The sequence below is a fragment of the Stegostoma tigrinum genome, chromosome 4 (assembly GCF_030684315.1).
Source record: "Stegostoma tigrinum isolate sSteTig4 chromosome 4, sSteTig4.hap1, whole genome shotgun sequence".
Lineage (NCBI taxonomy): Eukaryota > Metazoa > Chordata > Chondrichthyes > Orectolobiformes > Stegostomatidae > Stegostoma > Stegostoma tigrinum.
This window is the reverse complement of record NC_081357.1, coordinates 17,079,281-17,097,100: the sequence shown is the minus strand read 5'-3', so window position 1 is coordinate 17,097,100 and position 17,820 is coordinate 17,079,281. Positions and strand designations below refer to the sequence as shown.

General features: G+C 42.8%; 1 protein-coding gene across 2 annotated transcripts in view; it reads right to left on the bottom strand.

Moving 5' to 3' along the window:
* Positions 1-17,820, bottom strand: part of slc4a1ap (solute carrier family 4 member 1 adaptor protein) — a 132,446-nt gene that overhangs the window by 114,266 nt on the left and 360 nt on the right. The gene's annotated exons all lie outside the window — the stretch shown is intronic.

Genomic DNA, 17,820 nt, shown 5'->3' with positions numbered 1-17,820 from the left:
TAATTCTGGGAAGGGCTAGAAGAGAATGTAACACAAGGCCTTGCTGTGATGAAACCCATAAACAAAATGGTCTGCGAACTCTCATTGTCATAATTCATGCCTGAAAGCTAGCCACTGGAGTTTGGTAGTTGGAAGTTCACATAGAATAATATAGGGGTCAGGGAGGGATAGAATAGGTATTGCCAGACGTCAATTATCTAACATGAAACATGTCAGTATTGCTGAACAAAGAGATCTTGGAGTGTGGGTTCATAGTTCCTTCAAAGTGTAGTTGCAGTAGAAAGGACAGTGAAGACATCTGGTATGCATGCACTTACTGGTCAGTGCATTGATCATAGGAGTTGAAGCTGTGGCTGTACTGGCCATTGGCCACTTTTAGAATACTGTGTTCAGTTCTGGTCTCCCTGTTATCGGATGGATGTTGTGAAACTTGAAAGGATTCAGAAAAGATTTACAAGAATGTTGCCAGGGTTGGAGGACTTGAGCTACAGAGAGAAGCTGAAAAGGATGGGACAATTTTCCTTGGACTGTCAGAGGCTGAGGGGCAACCTTGTAGTGGTTTATAAAATCACAATCATGGATTGGATGAATATAAAAAGGTCTTTTCCCTTTATGGTGGTTTAAGAGGATGATCACTTTACCAAGAGTGAACGTTTCCCATTTGTACTGTGTCCAATCAATCCTGATTAGATTCTGTCATTTCAAATCTCAAGTTATTTATGCAGACAGTCCAGAACTAGAGGACAGAGGTTGAGGGGAATGATTTATAAGGAACCTAAGGGACAATTTTTTCCACACAGAGGGTGGTGCATATATGGAATGAGCTGCCAGAGGTAGTGGTGCAGGCTGGTACAATTACACCGTCATTTACTCCCTACATCATCCCCCTCCCTATTTTCTGCATATAAGCCAATGTTTTCTCAGCTATCATCAAGTCTAAGGAAGGGTCACCAGACCTAAAACATTAGCTCTGATTTTTTTCCCACCCACAGATGCTGCCAGACCTGCTGAACTTTTCTAGCAACATCTGTTTCTGAAATACAGCATCTATAGTTCTTTCAGTTTTTAAGTTAACATTTAAAAGGTGTCTGGCTGGTTATACGAATAGGGAGGGTTTAGAAGGATATGGACCAAATGCTGACAAATGGGAAAGATATATGGTCAACATGGGCAAGCTGGACCAAAGGGTCTGTTTCCGCGTTTTACAGTTCTGTGACTCAAAGAGCCAGCAGCCTCCTTCTTTGCTGCATTCCCTATTGTTCTGCATTTTTATGAAGCATTGTTGATAGAGGTTGTTAAGAATGAGCTAGACACAGTACTTATAATAGAACAACAGTGATAATCAAAACATTTGTATCAAATTACAGATATATTTTGTAGTAGAGATTGACATTGCTGTCTTAATATGCTGTATGTAAATAGGTATTGTTCTTAAACATATACTTAAATTGCAGCTCTCCAAGCACCATAATGAGAATGAGTTTATTCAGAAAGCAGCTAAATTACACACACCAGGAAAGGCCTCTTGTTCAACACACAGTTGTGCCCTAGGGAGTTGTTACGGTTGTTAATGTTGTCACAGTTCACCAGTGCAAGTGGAGGGCTCTTGCTCATGATTGCCGTCAGTCACTCCTGGAAGCTGTAGGCACAAACATGATTCACAAAGCCTCTATAGAATGGATCTAAACATAATTGCAAGGGCCTCCTCCAGAGGTCCACAATATCACATGCCAACCTTCAGCCAATTTGAATCATTCCACGTGATCCCAAGGAACAGCCAGAACTGCTGCGAAGGCTTTGACTTCTGACAACTTTCTGGCAATAGTATTGAAGACTTGCACCCCAGAACTTGCCATACCCCTAGACATTGCAGTGCCAGTACAGCTCAATACTGATACCACTCTAACAAAGTGAAAGATTGCCCATTATGTCTAGTATACAAAAACATGGGACAAGTTCAATCTAGCCAATTACCACCCCATCAGTCTACAATTGATTATTAGCAAATGATGAAAGCTCTGCTGAGGATGCCTATCAAGTAACACCTGCTCACTGACAATGCCATTCCCTATTACCACAAATTGAGCAGACTAGTACTTAGGGGGCATTGCAGACTCTCAGCACACACAGGGCAATGGGCTAGCTTTGTCTGGGAGAACTACCTTTATGATCATAGCTTGCCTGGCAGGGAAGTGGCCATCTGTGGCATAGAGTTCCAAACACACTCAATCCTTAGCAGAAATTCTTCTTCATTTCAGTCTTAAACTGGTGCACCTTTATCTTTTTAAAGGAGAGGTTGATTAGCGTACAGGAGAGACATGTTCCTGTGAAAATGAGGAATAGAAAAGGCAAGATTAGGGAGCCATGGATGACAGGTGAAATTGTGAGACTAGCCAAGAGAAAAAAGGAAGCATACATGAGGCCTAGGCGACTGAAGACAGACGAAGCTTTGCAAGAATGTCTGAAATGTACAGCGAATCTGAAAAAAGGGATTAAGAAGGCTAAGAGAGGACATGAGATATTGCTGGCAAACATGGTTAAGGAAAATCCCAAAGCGTTTTATTCATATATAAAGAGCAAGAGGGTAACTAGAGAAAGGATGGGCCCACTTAAGGACAAAGAAGGAAATTTATGCGCTGAGTCAGAGAAAATGGGTGACATTCTTAACGAGTACTTTGCATCAGTATTCACCAAGGAGAGGGACATGACGAATGTTGAGGTTAGGGATAGATGTTTGCTTAGTCTAGGTCAACTTGACATAAGGAAGGAGGGAGTGTTAGGTATCCTAAAAGACATTAAGGTGGACAAGTCCCCAGGTCCGGATGGGATCTATCCCAGGTTTCTGAGGGAAGCGAGGGAGGAAATAGCCGGGGCCCTAACAGATATCTTTGCAGCGTCCTTAGGCACGGGTGAGGTCCCAGAGGACTACAGACTTGCTAATGTTGTCCCCTTGTTTAAGAAGGGCAGCAAGGATAGTCCAGGTAATTATCGACCGGTGAGCCTGACATCAGTGGTAGGGAAGCTACTGAAGAAGATACTGAGGGATAGGATCTATTCCCATTTGGAAGAAAATGGGCTTATCAGTGATAGGCAACATGGTTTTGTACAGGGAAGGTCATGTCTTACCAACTTAATAAAATTCTTTGAGGACGTGACAAAGTCGATTGATGAGGGAAAGGCTGTAGATGTCATACACATGGACTTCAGTAAGGCGTTTGATAAGGTTCCCCATGGCAGGCTGATGGAGAAAGTGAAGTCACATGGGGTCCAGGGTGTGCTAGCAAGATGGATAAAAAACTGGCTGGGCAACAGGAGACAGAGGGTAGTAGTAGAAGGGAGTTTCTCAAATTGGAGACCTGTAACCAGCGGTGTTCCACAGGGATCCGTGCTGGGACCACTGTTGTTTGTGATATATGTAAATGATCTGGAAGAAGGTGTAGGTGGTCTCATCAGCAAGTTTGCTGATGACACTAAGATTGGTGGAGTAATAGATAGTGAAGGGGACTGTCAGAAATTACAGCAGAATATAGATAGACTGGAGAGTTGGGCAGATAAATGGCAGATGGAGTTCAATCCAGGCAAACGCGAGGTGATGCATTTCGGAAGATCAAATTCAAGGGCGAACTATACAGTAAATGGAAAAGTCCTGGGGAAAACTGATGAACAGAGAGATCTGGGTGTTCAGATCCATTGTTCCCTGAAGGTGACAATGCAGGTCAATAGGGTGGTCAAGAAGGCATATGGCATGCTTTCCTTCATTGGGCGGGGTATTGAGTACAAGAGTTGGCAGGTCATGTTGCAGTTGTATAGGACTTTGGTTCGGCCACATTTGGAGTACTGTGTACAGTTCTGGTCGCCACATTACCAAAACGATGTGGATGCTTTGGAGAGGGTGCAGAGGAGGTTCACCAGGATGTTGCCTGGTATGGAGGGTGCTAGCTATGAAGAGAGGTTGAATAGATTTGGATTATTTTCATTAGAAAGATGGAGATTGAGGTCTACAAAATCATGAGGGGTATAGACAGGGTGGATAGCAAAAAGCTTTTTCCCCCGGAGTGGGGGACTCAATTACTCGGGGTCATGAGTTCAAAGTGAGAGGAGGAAAGTTTAAGGGAGATTTGCGTGGAAAGTTCTTTACACAGAGGGTGGTGGGCGCCTGGAACACGTTGCCAGCGGAGGTGGTAGACGCAGACACGTTAGTGTCTTTTAAGATATATTTGGACAGGTACATGGATGGGCAGGGAGCAAATGGACACAGACCGTTCGAAAATAGATGACAGGTTAGACAGAGGATCTTGATCGGCGCAGGCTTGGAGGGCTTGTTCCTGTGCTCTAGGTTTCTTTGTTTCTTTGTTATCCTGCGACAACGTCCTCAGGTACTGGATTCTCCCATGAGGGGAACATCCTCTTAGCATTTTGAGTCAGAATACTACAGTGTGCAACTCACCTCCTTGCTATCCAAAGCCTGTCCACTGTCTACAAAGCACAAGTCAGGAATCTGACGGAATACTCTCAAATTGCCTGGAAAGATGATGTTCCGACAATGTTCAAGAAGCTAGATACCACCTAGGGTAATGTAGCTGTTTGACTGCCACCACATTCATAAGCATCCACTCCCTTCACCGCTGACACTCAATAGCAGCTGTATGTACCAACTACAAGATACCCTGCAGAAAATTACCAAAGACCGTTTAAAACGAATGACCACTGCCATCAGAGATACATGGGAACACCACCACCTACATTTCCACCTCCAAGCTACTCACCACTAGTTCAAAATATATTGCTGATCTTTCAGCGCCGATGGGTCAAAATCCTGGAATTTCTTCTCTAATGGTATTGGGAGTCTACCTACAGCAAATGGACTGCAGTGGTTCAAGGAGGCAGCCTGTCACCTTCGAGGGCAATTACAGCATTGTAATAAATGCTGAGCCAACCAGTGACGCCCATTTCCGACAAGTGAATAAAAACATTCTCTACTTGTATGGGGCCACAGTAACTGTACATACTGATCACAGTGGCAAGATTTATTAATTTGTTACTGCATCTTTTGTGTTGTTGGGTATATTCAAACGTAGAGTGAGTAGAACAGATGGCGAGGGTGTGCAGAGCAAAGGACCAAAGGTAGTTCTAATGGTTTAAAAAAAAAGTGTTCTAGATGAAAAAAATGGTGCAAACAAACCAAAAACCCTGGTATACAAGGGACAATTTCAAAATTATCAGATAACACAAAAGTTGAAAGCATTCTGAACTGTCAGGAAGATGGCACAGAACTCAAAGGACAGTCAAGAAAGAAAAAAAAACAGGCAAAATTCAATGCAGAAAATTGAGAAGTGATTCACTTTGGTCAGAAAAATGCAGAAAGACAAGCTAAATGAAATGGTATGATTAAAAAGAAGGTGCAGGAGCAGGAGCAGAAGGGCCTAGGTGGAAATATGCATAAATTATTGGAGGCAGTGAGATAAATTGTGAATGCAATGAATAACACATACAGTACCTTAGGCTTTACTAATAGGGCATAGTATACAAATACAATGAGGCAATGGCCTAATAGTATTATTGCTAGACTATTAATCCAGAAGTTCAACTAATGTCCTGGGGATGGAGGCCCGTATCCTGCCAGGGCAGATTATAGAATTTGAATTTAATTTAAAAATGTCTAAAATTAAGACTCTAATAGTAACTATTAAGCTTTTACTGATTGTCAGAAAAAAACATCTGGTTCACTAATGCCCAATAGGAACTAAATCTGCCACCTCCCCTGGTCTGGCCTACACGTGAATCCAGAGTCAGAGCAATAAGATTGATTTTCAATTGCACTCTGAAATGGGCAAGCCATTCATTTGAATCGATAGCCACCAACCTTTCAAAGAAATTAAACTAGGCGGTCCACATAGCATTGACCCAGACGCTGGAAATCGTAGAAACAGCCCTATCGTCACTGAAAGGTCCTCCTCATGAACATCTAGACAGCTGTCTCAGACTAGTCAAGCAACAGCCTAACAGAGTCATACTCACAGAATCCAGACAATATCCCAAAGTCAGCTGGACATGAATTACAAAAAGTTGGTTTGCAGGTGCAGCAGACAATTAAGAAGGCAAATTGAATATTGTCCTTCATAGCTAGATGGATGGAGTTTAAGAATAAGGAGGTCATGCTGCAGCAGTTTAGGGTGTTAGTGAGACCACACCTGTAGTATTGTGTATAGTTTTGGTCTCTTTACTTGAGAGACGATGTACTGGCACTGGAGTGGGTGCAGAGGAGGTTCACTCGGTTGATTCCACAGTTTACAGGGTTGGGTTATGGAGGACAGATTGAGTAGACTGGGACTTACTCATTGGAATTTAAAAGAATCAGGGCAGAGATCTTGTAGAAACATATAAAATTATGAAGGGAATAGAGAAGATAGAAATGGGAAGGATGTTTCCACTAGTGGGTAAAACTCTAATTAGGAGGCATAGGCTCAAAATAAGGGGGAAGCAGATTTAGGACTGATTTGAGGAGCTCCAGCCAAATCTGTGAGAATGTGAATCTGTGGAAATCCCTGCCCACTGAAGCTATCACGCTGCATGTTTTCAAGGCAAAGATAAATAGATTTTTGAACAGTAAAGGAATTACTGGTTATGGTGAGTGGGTGGATAAATGGAGCGGAGTCCACAAAAAGATCAGCCATGATCTTACTGAATGTCAGAGCAGGGTCAATAAGACAGATAGCCTACTCCTAATCCTAGTTCTCATGTTCTTATGATATGGCCTGTCCCACCACCAGGGCAGGCCCAGCAGAGGGGTTGCAAAAGGACCCAGGACAGTAGTATGCAGTTGGGAAGAGTGTTGCACTGGGAGTCCTCAACCTGGGCTCTTCCACTAATGGCCATATACCTTCCTAGCTTGGCTGATAAATCGATATACTCTTCCATGTTGAACAAAACTTGGAGGAAGTATTGAGGGTGACAAGGGAGCAAAGTGTGCTCTGGGTGGGGAATTTCAATGTCCACCACCAATCTTAGCTCAGCATCCGTAATACTGATTAAACTGGTAGGGTCTTAAATGACACTGCTGCTAGGCTGGGTCAGTAGCAGATTGTGAGGGAGACAACAAGAGGGAAAAACATACTTGATCCCAGCTTTACCAACCTACTGGCTGCAGATGCATTGGTCAATGAGAGTATTCTTAAGACTGACCACCGCACAGTCCTTGTGGAGATGAAGTCCTGCCTTCACATTAAGAATGACCTTCATAGTGCCACACAACACAATCACCATGCAAAACCAGACAGACTTCAAACAGATCTAGCAACTTCAGACTGGGCATCAACATCAGCAGAATTGTACACCAGCACAATCTGCAACCTCACGTCCCAGCATATACCCCACTCATCACCACAAAACCAGGGCATCAACCTTGGTTCAATGGAGTGGGCATGAGGGCATGCCAAGAGCAGCACAAGATATACTGGAAAATGAGATGTCAACCTGGTGAAGCCACCAAACAGGACTATTGCATGCCAAACAGCATTAGCAGCGACAGACACAGCTAAGCGATCCAACAACCAACAGATCAGATCGAAGCTTTGCAGTCGACCAAATCCAGTCATAAATGGTGGTGGATAATTAAACTCCTCACCGGAGAAAGATTTTCCACAAATATCCCCATCCTCAATGATGGAAGAGCTCCACACATCAATACAAAAGATAAGGCTGAAGCATTGTCTGCATTTTTCAGACAACAGTGCCACGTGAACGATCAATAGTAGCCTCATCCAGTGGTCCCCAGCATTACAGATTCCAGTCTTCAGCCAATTCGATTCACTTCACATAAAGTCAAGAAACAGAGGCACTGGATACTGTAAAGGTTACAGATCTTCACAACATTATGGCAATAGAATGGAAGACTTGTGCTCCAGAACTTGCAGCTCACCTAGCCAAGCTGTTCTAGAACAGATATAACACTGTCGGGTAGATGCCAATGTGGAAAATTATCCAGCTATGTCCTGTACGCAAAATGCAAGACAAATCCACCCCAGCCAATTACATCCATCAGTCTACTCAATCAAAGTTATGGATGGTATCATCAATACTGCCATCAAACAGCACCTGCTTAGCAACCACCTGCTCAGTGATGCTCAGTTTGGGTTTGGCCAGCATCACTCAGCTCCTGATTTCATTACAGTCATGGTTCAAACATGGACAAAAGAGCCGAATTCCAGAGGTGAGGTGAGAGTGACAGTCCTTGACATCAAGGCTGTATTAAACCAAGTGGGGTATATCAAAGAGCCCTAGCAAAACTAGAATCAACAGATGTCAGGAGGCAAATTCTCCACTGGTTGGAGTCAGACCTGGCACATAGCAAGATGGTATACCTTTTAGAGGTCAGTCATTTCAGCTCCAGGCCACGTCTGCAGGAGTTGCTTGATCAATGACATTCCCTCTATCATGAAGGTCATAAGTGAGGATAGTCAGTGATTATTACACAATGTTCTGCACTCTTCACTATTCTTCAGATCCTGAGGTAGTCCATATTCAAATGCAGCAAGACCTGGACAATATCCAGGCTTGGCCTAACAAGTTGCAAGTAACATTTGTGGCACACAAACAAACGCTAGGCTATAACCATCATCAGTAATAAACAAAAACAATCTAACCACTTCCCCATAACATTTAATGGTGTCACTGTTATTGAATCTCCACTACCAACATCCAATGCCCAGAAATTCAACTGGGCTCACTGCATAAACAGTGGCTAGAATAGCAGGTCAGAGGCTAGAAACACTGCGGTGAGTAACTCACATCCTAACTCACCAAAGCCTCCATCATGTGCAAGGCACAAATCAGGAGTGTGTAGCTCCTACAACAGTGAAGCAGCTGGACACCATGGAGGACAAAGCAGTCCACTTGATCGGCATCACATCCACTAGCATCCACTCACTCTATCACCTACACTCAGTACCAGCAATCTTTACCATCTACAAAATGCACTGCAGAAATTCACAAAAAAATCCTCAGACAGCACCATCGAAACCCATGGCCACTACCATCTAGACGGGCATGAGCAATGCATTCAAACACCACTACTAGCAAGTTCCCCTCCAAGCCACTCATTATCCTGATTTGAGAATACATCACTGTTCCTTCACTGTGGCTGGGTCAAAATCTTGAAATTCCATCCCAAACAGCATTGCGGGTCGACCCACAACAAGTGGACTGCAGCAGTTCAAGAAGGCAGCTTCACCACCACCTTCAAGAGTAACTAGGTATGGCCAATAATTGCTGGCCAGCCAGCAATGACTAAACCCCATGAATGAATTAATAAACAAAAAGTAAGATGGTATAAAATACAGGCCTAAACTGGAGTATTATCTCCAATTCTGATCACCACACTCGAGAGAAATGTGCAGGCATTACAGAAACGATTCACAAGACTGGTTCCAGGGATGAAGAATTTTGGTTAAATGGATAGATAATACTAATTTAGCACCGATTTCCCTGCAAAGAAAAACAAATAAACGAGGGAAAAAAAACAGAGTTTGAGTCAGAATTGAGAAGCAGTTAAAATCATGAGGGGTCTGGTCTAAGTAGACTGGAAAAACAATTTTAACACTGGTGAAAGAATCAAGAACAAAAGTTTGTAGATTTAAGGTCACTGGCAAAAGCAGCAATAGAAGGCTGAAGTGCAATTTTCCACACAGCAATACACATCCAAACAAGGCACTAAACAGATTTTTTTTAAAGTGTAAAAAATGCACAGGGATATGGAGAGAAGGCAGGGAAGTGGTAGTCAAACTCCTCACTGGAGGACATGGACTGAATGACCTCCTTCTGAGCTGTTAAAACTTTGGTCTTTGGAAAAAGAAAGTTTTTGTTTTGGATTGATTTCCCAGAAATGCCTGGCATCATGGAGAGGAGAGGCAACCTGCTCCTATAGCTCAAATCTCTGACAGCAGGAAACTTGCTACAAGAATTACATCCCTTCCTGATGCCCACAGTATAAAACTGACGGCTGTTTAGCGCTGACAGATACTATCAGGAATGCCATGGGTTAGCTGGCATTAGAAATCAAAGCCTATGGTCGTTGTGCAGGAGGTGGTATTTTCTGTGGATGAGGCGGAGGGAGTGCCACAGTGCATAGAAGAATAGAATCCCTACAGTGCTGAAACTGGCCTTTTGGCCCAACAAGTCCACACCGACCCTCCGAGCATTCCACCCAGACCCACTCTTCCAAAGCTCACCTAAATCTACACATCCCTGAAAACGACGGGCAATTTAGCATGGCCAATCCACCTAACCTGCATATCTTTGGACTGTGGGAGGAAATCAGAGCACCGAGGAAACGCATGCAGACACAGGGTGAATGTGCAAACTCCACACAGACAGTCGCCCAAGGGTGGAATCGAACCTGGGTCCCTGTCGCTGTGAGGCAGCAGTGCTAACCACTGAGCCATTATGGCAGAAGATATAGCACTTTGTTCCGTCCTTATCCGACCAGGGTGTTTGAAGGTGAATAACATATGCCTAAAATGGTAAGTATACTGCTTCTGCCACTTGTTCAAAATCCCCTTGGTTGGGATGCACTCAGCCCAAAGAAATGATCAGTCTCAAGGCATAGCAGCATATAATTTAGCTTCCAGAATTGCTGGCAAAGTCACAGCTGTAACCAGTGCTGTGATATAAAGAGCCATAAAAGTTAACCACTGGAGCTTCATTTTGCTATTTATGACCTTAATAAAGTTCTGAAATTAAATCATTTTCATATAATGGATGGGCCATGAGTGGATGTGCTCAACTCAGGAATACCACCGCATTAATTTACAGTAATTGCACCTTTGTTAATCCTTCACTGTATACAAATCGAATTCAGCTGTGATATCAGCCATTAGCAAAAAAATCCTTCCAAATTGCAATAAAGGACCCACTCAATCTACAAAAATCTAATATATAGAAGCTAAATAGGAGTCCTTTCAAACCTAAAATCTTTTAATATATCCTTGTTTGGGGACCGACCTATCAAGGACTTTGGGATGGTTTTCTATAACACAAGCATTTTACATCTTGGTGGTGTTACTTCAGAAGTGCTGAAGAATATCAACTACCTTAATAAAATCACAGCATTCTGACCCTTTCAATACCCTTTCCCTATTAAAGTATACTGGTCAATTGTAATTAATTCAATTGTTATTAAGTGTGAAATTCATTTTGGTCCCTACTCTTTTCCAATGTATTAGCATGCACCAACAGTGCAGCAGCAAAAACACAGCAGCTCTCAGAGCACAGTTCAATCTGTTGCTCAACCCCTTTGTCCTACACAATACAGATTCACATACTAGACTCCAGGGGAGTGAGAGCGCAGGTGACAGGCACCCTGAAGGATGAATGTGACAAGTCAGAGAGTGTAGTATACATTGGTACCAATGACACAGGTAGAATGAGGTTTTGCATCAAGAATTAAGGGAGCTAGGTCTAGACAAAGGAGCAGGACCTCATAGGTTGTAATCTCTGAAATACTCCTGGTGACCCACACTGGGAGTTTGGAAATAAGAGAATAAGGCAGATGAATGTGTAGTTCATGAGTTGGTGCACAAGGGAGGGTTTTAGATTCCTGGATCACTAGGACCATTTCTGGGGTAGGTGGGACTTCTAAAGCAAGATGATCTGCACCAGAACCAGAATGGGACCAATATCCTTGAGGATGCGTTTGCTAGTGCTGAGGGGAGGAATTTAGCAGGTATCAGGTGACTCAGAATGTTAAGAGAATAGGGACACTGCACACTTTAGTAAGGAGTTCAGCCATGTCGAGTTTCAAGGGAGTAAATTGAGGCCAGATGGCCTCTACTTAAATGCTAGTTATATAATATATAAGGCAGAAGACTGCCTATGTTCCTAAACTAAGGGCATAGAGTGACATGCAGAATTGCAATGTTGCTGATATCACAGAAACGGGGTGGGGGAGCAGGACTCAAGTCAATATTCGAATGAACAGATCTTCAGGTACAATGACAGGAGATGGAGGGGCGTAAAAGAGGTTAGTGTTGTCACATTACTTATTAAAGAGTCAGTTACTGCCATAAGGAGGGTCTGTATCTTGGTAAGGTATTCAAAGGCAGCTTTGTGGGTAAAAAGGCAGCATGTACGTTCATGGGAATGTATTATAGACCCCCTCGCCCTAAACAAATAGACAGCAGTGCAGATATGAAGACAATTCACTCATGTGAAAACAATCAGATAATTATATTAAGAGATTTCAATTTCCCCCAATTGTTGGATAGTCATAGTGTAAAGGGTTTAAGAGGCAGACTGCTTAAAGGATTCAGGAGAGCTTTTTATAACAACACCTAGGAGGGCCAACATGGGACAGTGCATTGCTATACCTAACTGGGAAATGAAGCCAGACAGTTGCTCAAGGTGGCAATGGGACAGTATTTTAGTGATAGGAACCACAACACAGTTTCTTTCAAATGTGTCATGGAAAAGGCACACGTTGGTTTGCAAAGAATGGCTTTGGATTGGAGGAAGACTGATTTTATTAAATTAAGGCAAGGTCTAGCTACTTCTAGCAAAATATTTGGGCAGAGGGAGCAAAGTGGGGGCAGGGGGGAATTGGGAACAATTCAAAATGAAACTCAAGCAAGTATAGGCCTGATGTGTGCCCTTTAGGTCAAATATAGGAACAACAAACCGAGAGACCATGAGAGGTCTAGGAATGATCAGCACTGGGTAAAAAGGAAGAGAGACTTTTAACGTACAAAATGGAGTGCTCATTTAAGTACGGCATAAAATGATGAAGGCTCCCACATCAACCATTCACCCAGGCAGTGCATTCTAGATGTAAACCATCCTTCGGGTGAAAAAATCTTTTCCTCAAATCCCTTCTAAACTTCCTACCTTAAACATTAGAATTTTGCCCTCTGGTTATTGACCCTGCAAATAAGGGGAACAACAGTGACAGGGTGCCTCAGTGGTTAGCACTACAGCCTCACAGCACCAGGGACCCAGATTCGATTCCAGCCTCAGGCAACTGTCTGCACAGAGTTTGCACATTCTCCCAGTGTCTGCGTGGGTTTCCTCCGGGTGCTCCGGTTTCCTCCCACAGTCCAAAGATATGCAGATTAGGTAGACTGGCCATGCTAAATTGTCCAAAGTGCCCAGGGATGTTTAGGTTAGGTGGGTTAGACACGGGAAATACAGAGATAGGAAGACGGGTTTGGGTGGGATGCTCTTTGGAGGGGTGGCATGCACTTGTTGGGCAAAATGGCCTGTTTCCACACTATAGGGATTCTATAAAACAAAAGCTGCTTTCCATCTAACTTGTTCACATCCTTCAGTCTGATACACTTCTATCAGATCCCTTCTCAGCTTCCTCTGCTCCAAAGATAATAATCTGAGTTTACTGCCTCTCTTCATATCAAAATTGCTCTATGCCAGCCAACATTTTGATGAATCTCCTACGCACCCCATCCAGTGCAGTCACATCATTCCTATAACAAAGTGACCAGAACGGCACACAGTACACCAGTTTTTGCCTAATTAAAATCTCTTGTGCGGCTCTGGTAATGTTCTTGTTCCTTTAATCTATGATAAAGGCAAATGTCATATATGAATTAGTAACCATCTTATTAGCCTGTCCTCTCACCTTCAGGAATCTGCAGTGAAGCACCCCAAGATCCCCCTGAGCTTCCTGAAACTGTCATTCAAAAGAGAAGCAACAAGAGTGAAAATCTTCTTGAACATGCCCTCATCTATCCACCTGTTGAAAATTCATTATAGTATTGTAATACGTAACAGCAACCACTGTGGAAAGGACAGAATTTGAACAAATCTCTCAATTTATAACTGGGCATTACTGAGACACTGAGTATCAAAGTAGTAGGCTTATATTCAACCTCAGTCTGTAACTATGTAACCTGGCACACTATTTGCCAGGGTCAGAGGATTTGAGCTATTGGGATAGGCTGGGGCGATTTTCCCTGGAGCATCAGAGGCTTGTGGTGACTGTATAGAAGTTTAAGCGCTCACGAGGGGCATGGATAGGGTAAACAGTCAAAGTCTTTTCCCCATGCAAGGGTTTAAGGTGAGCTGTGAAAGATATAAAGGGACCTAAGGAGCAACATTTTCATGTAGAGGGTGATGTGTGTATAGAATGAACTGCCAGAGGAAGTGGTGGAGGCTGGTAAATTGACAACATTTAAAAGGCATCCAGGTGGGGACATGAATAGAAAGAGTTTAAGAGGGATATGGGCCAAATGCTTGCAAATGGGACTAGATGAATTTAGGATATTTGGTCAGCACGGATGAGTTGGACCGAACGGTCTGCTTCCACACTATACATTTCCATGACTATACCATTCACTCCACCATTGCCTTCAAGCCATGGGATCAGTTTTGGTTCAGAGTGCAGGAGAGCACGCAAAGAGTAGCAGCAGGCATACCTGAAAATAGATGCTAACTTGGTGGCTGAAAATAAGCCTACACTTTCACTCCAAGGAGGAAAATACTGGGCCCAACTCGGAGAAGCAAGTATTATTGAATACGGAGCACCAATAAATTATAATTTGTGTGATCTGATTTTTTTTAAATACGTATTTTATAGAACTGAAATTGATAACATCTCATCTTCCTTAGCTTCCTGTGTGCCTTTGTGGATGTACGGAGTAGTAAAGCAATTCACACGCACTTTGGATATTTTGTTAATTAAACAGCCCCATCCTCAATTTCACCTTAAATTATTTTGCTGGGGATTTATTTCCAAAATTGAACACAGCTCCTGAGAAGAGTCGTACCAGATTTGAAACAGTAGCTGTTTTGTGTTATAAATGCTGCTAACCTTGCCAAATCTCCCGATCACTTTTTACCTTTATTTCGTATCTCGAACATCCACAATACTTTGTTTTTGTTGGGAAAGCTAGGCTTGGGGGACCATCCCTTCAGTCTACTTCGGAAAGACAAAGGAGTGAAAGAGTAAAGGAGTAAATCAAACAATACCTTGAAGGTTAAGAGGGGAATAGATAACATAACTTAAATTTACCCGATCCCCATTTTGGAGAGGTTGGTTGCTTTAAAGTTGATTACTGACCAGGACCGGAAAATGCGGATCCAAGGTAGATAAGAATGGAAAAAGACAGTGGCTGAGAGGAGACCAGAAAGAGGTAGACAAAATGAGGCGCATATACAAGGTGGATAGTCAGAGGCTTTTTCCCCAGGTTGAAGTTTCAATTTCAAGGGGGCACAGGCTCAAGGTGAGAGAGCAAAAGTTTGAGAGAGAGATATGTGAGGAACATTTTTCACGTGGAAGGTGGTGGGAGCCTGAAATACACTGTCAGAGATGGTGGTGGAAGCAGGCATATTGATGACATTTAACAGGTATCTGGATGGTTACACGAATAGGGAAGGAATAGACGATATGGGCTGAATAAGGGCAGAAGGTTTTTGTTTTAAGTTTAGTCAGGGCATGATGATTGGCACAGGCTTAAAGGACCAAAGGGCCTGTTCCTATGCCATACTTCTCTTTTGTTCATTTTGAAATTGCGGAGATGGTTGCTGTAATCTTGCAGGAACATTTAAGTAATTTGGATAATATTTAGATAGAGTAAGTGGAATGGACTTACGAAGAGAAAAATCAAGAAAATATTTTGATGAGATTATTGACAAAGCTGATGAGGGCAGCACTACTGACAGTGTGTACATGGGACATCTACAAGTCATTTGATAAAGTGATATACAACATACTTATCAGCAAAGTTGAAGTTCAGAGAGAGAAAGGAACGGTAATAATGGGATTAAAAAGTGGTCAAGTGACAGAAAACCAAGTATAGTGGTGAACAGTCAATTTTCCGACTGGAATAAGGTTTATAGTGTGATTAACTAGGTGTCGGTGTTAGGACCCCTCCTTTTCTTTGTATACATTTATGACCATGACTTTGGTATGCAGAGCACAATTTCAAAATTTGCAGAGGAAATAAAATTTGCAAGCATTCTGAGCTGAGAAGATAGCAGTAAACTTCAAAAAGAAGTGGTCAAGTTGGTGAAATCGACAAACAGAATTTAATGCAGAAGTGTGATGTGATTGATTGTGGAATTAGGAATAGGGAAAGAAAACATAAGATAAAGGATACAATTCTAGTGCAGTTACACAGAGAGATATGCAAAAATCATTAGAAGTGCCAGGACAAGTTGAGAAATTGGTTACTAAAGCATTGAGAATCCAGGGCTTTATAATAAGGAGCATAAAGAACGAAAGAAAGTAGGTTGGAGAAACCTGTATAAAATTCTGGTACGGCTTCAAGAGGAGTATAATGTCCTGTTTTATTCACACTTACAAAGGAAGATGAAAGGCAATGGAGGCAGTGCAAAAGTGAATTGTAAGAAGGGTTTTAGGGATGATAAACTTCAGTGAGTTATTTAGACAAATGGAAAAGTTAGAACTGTTTCTCTTCAGAGTAAAAAAAAGAGATTTGATAGAAGGATGTAAACAAAGTAAACATAGAAAAGCTGTTTCTCTACGTAGATGGAATGAAAAACAGAGGATACTGATTTAAGATTATTAGTAAGAAATAATACAAAATTGACACAAGGCAAAACTTTATACAGCATGTGGTTAGGAGCTTGAATGCACTGCAGAGGGTTAAGTGGGAGAAATAGCAGAGGTAATATTTCTATCTTCCACTGTCAATATCCAGGGGAGCAGGAATTGGTATTTAATACTCATTAACCAGAAACTGATTCTGTCAGCCGCATAAATACTCTAGCTACAACAGGGAGTCAGAAGCTGACAAGTCTGAGGTCAGTAAATCACCTTCTAACCTGTCTACTCCCTTTCTCCTTAGGCAGTCCCTCACAACCAAAGACTATTTTTCTCCATTCCATGTTGTGGATCCTGAGGTTAATAAATAGACCAGTATTGGATCCACAAGCCTGGGAACAAAGGTGCAGGTGGTTGGGATGCTCAAGTTCCTGCTCTGTCTGCTACATGCACTTGAACTCCATCTGGGACTGGGCGAGATACTCAAAGCAGTTGGCTCCTTTGCACTTGGTACTTCTCCAACTTGGGCCTTGGCCAGAAATTTCGACGAATCAGGGAGCAGCTTTTCCTCTGCCCTACACTGGATCTGAAATGTTAAATCTTCCTTTCTCTCTCCAGGTGCTGCCAGACCTGCTAAGCTTTTCCAGCAGTTGTTGTTTGTGTTTCAGATTTCCAGTATCCAGGGATTTTTTTTCCTCCTGTTTAAAGACAAAGTTGCTGGAAAAGCTCAGCAGATCTGGCAGCATCTGTGAAGGAGAAAACAGAGTTAACGTTTTGGGTCCCGTGACCTTTCCTCAGAGCTGTTCTGAAGATGGGTCACTCAACCCAAAGCATTAACTCTGATTCTGACCACAGAGATAATAGGAACTGCAGATACTGGAGAATCCGAGATAACAAGGTGCAGAACTGGATGAACACAGCAGGCCAAGCAGCATCTTAGGAGCAGGAAAGCTGACATTTCGGGTCTAGACCTAAGGGTCTCTCCACAGATGCTGCCAGACCTGTTGAGCTTTTCCAGCAGTTGCTATTTTTGTTTCACATTTACAGCATCCGCAGTTCTTTCGGTTTTGACTGTAACCAGCGCCTGGATATTGTCCTGATACTGAAGTGGCCTGTCCGATCAGTGGGTTTGCAGGACTGTGTTCCAGGCACAAGGCGGGGAATGTGATGGGTTGCAACCCTCTCTTTAAAATAATATCTGTGGATATGCCCACAGCACATGGACTGCAACAGTTCTGGAACACAATTCACCATCATCATCATCTCCATCCCCTCCTTAAGGAGGCGCAATAAATGTCAGGCCTAGCCAG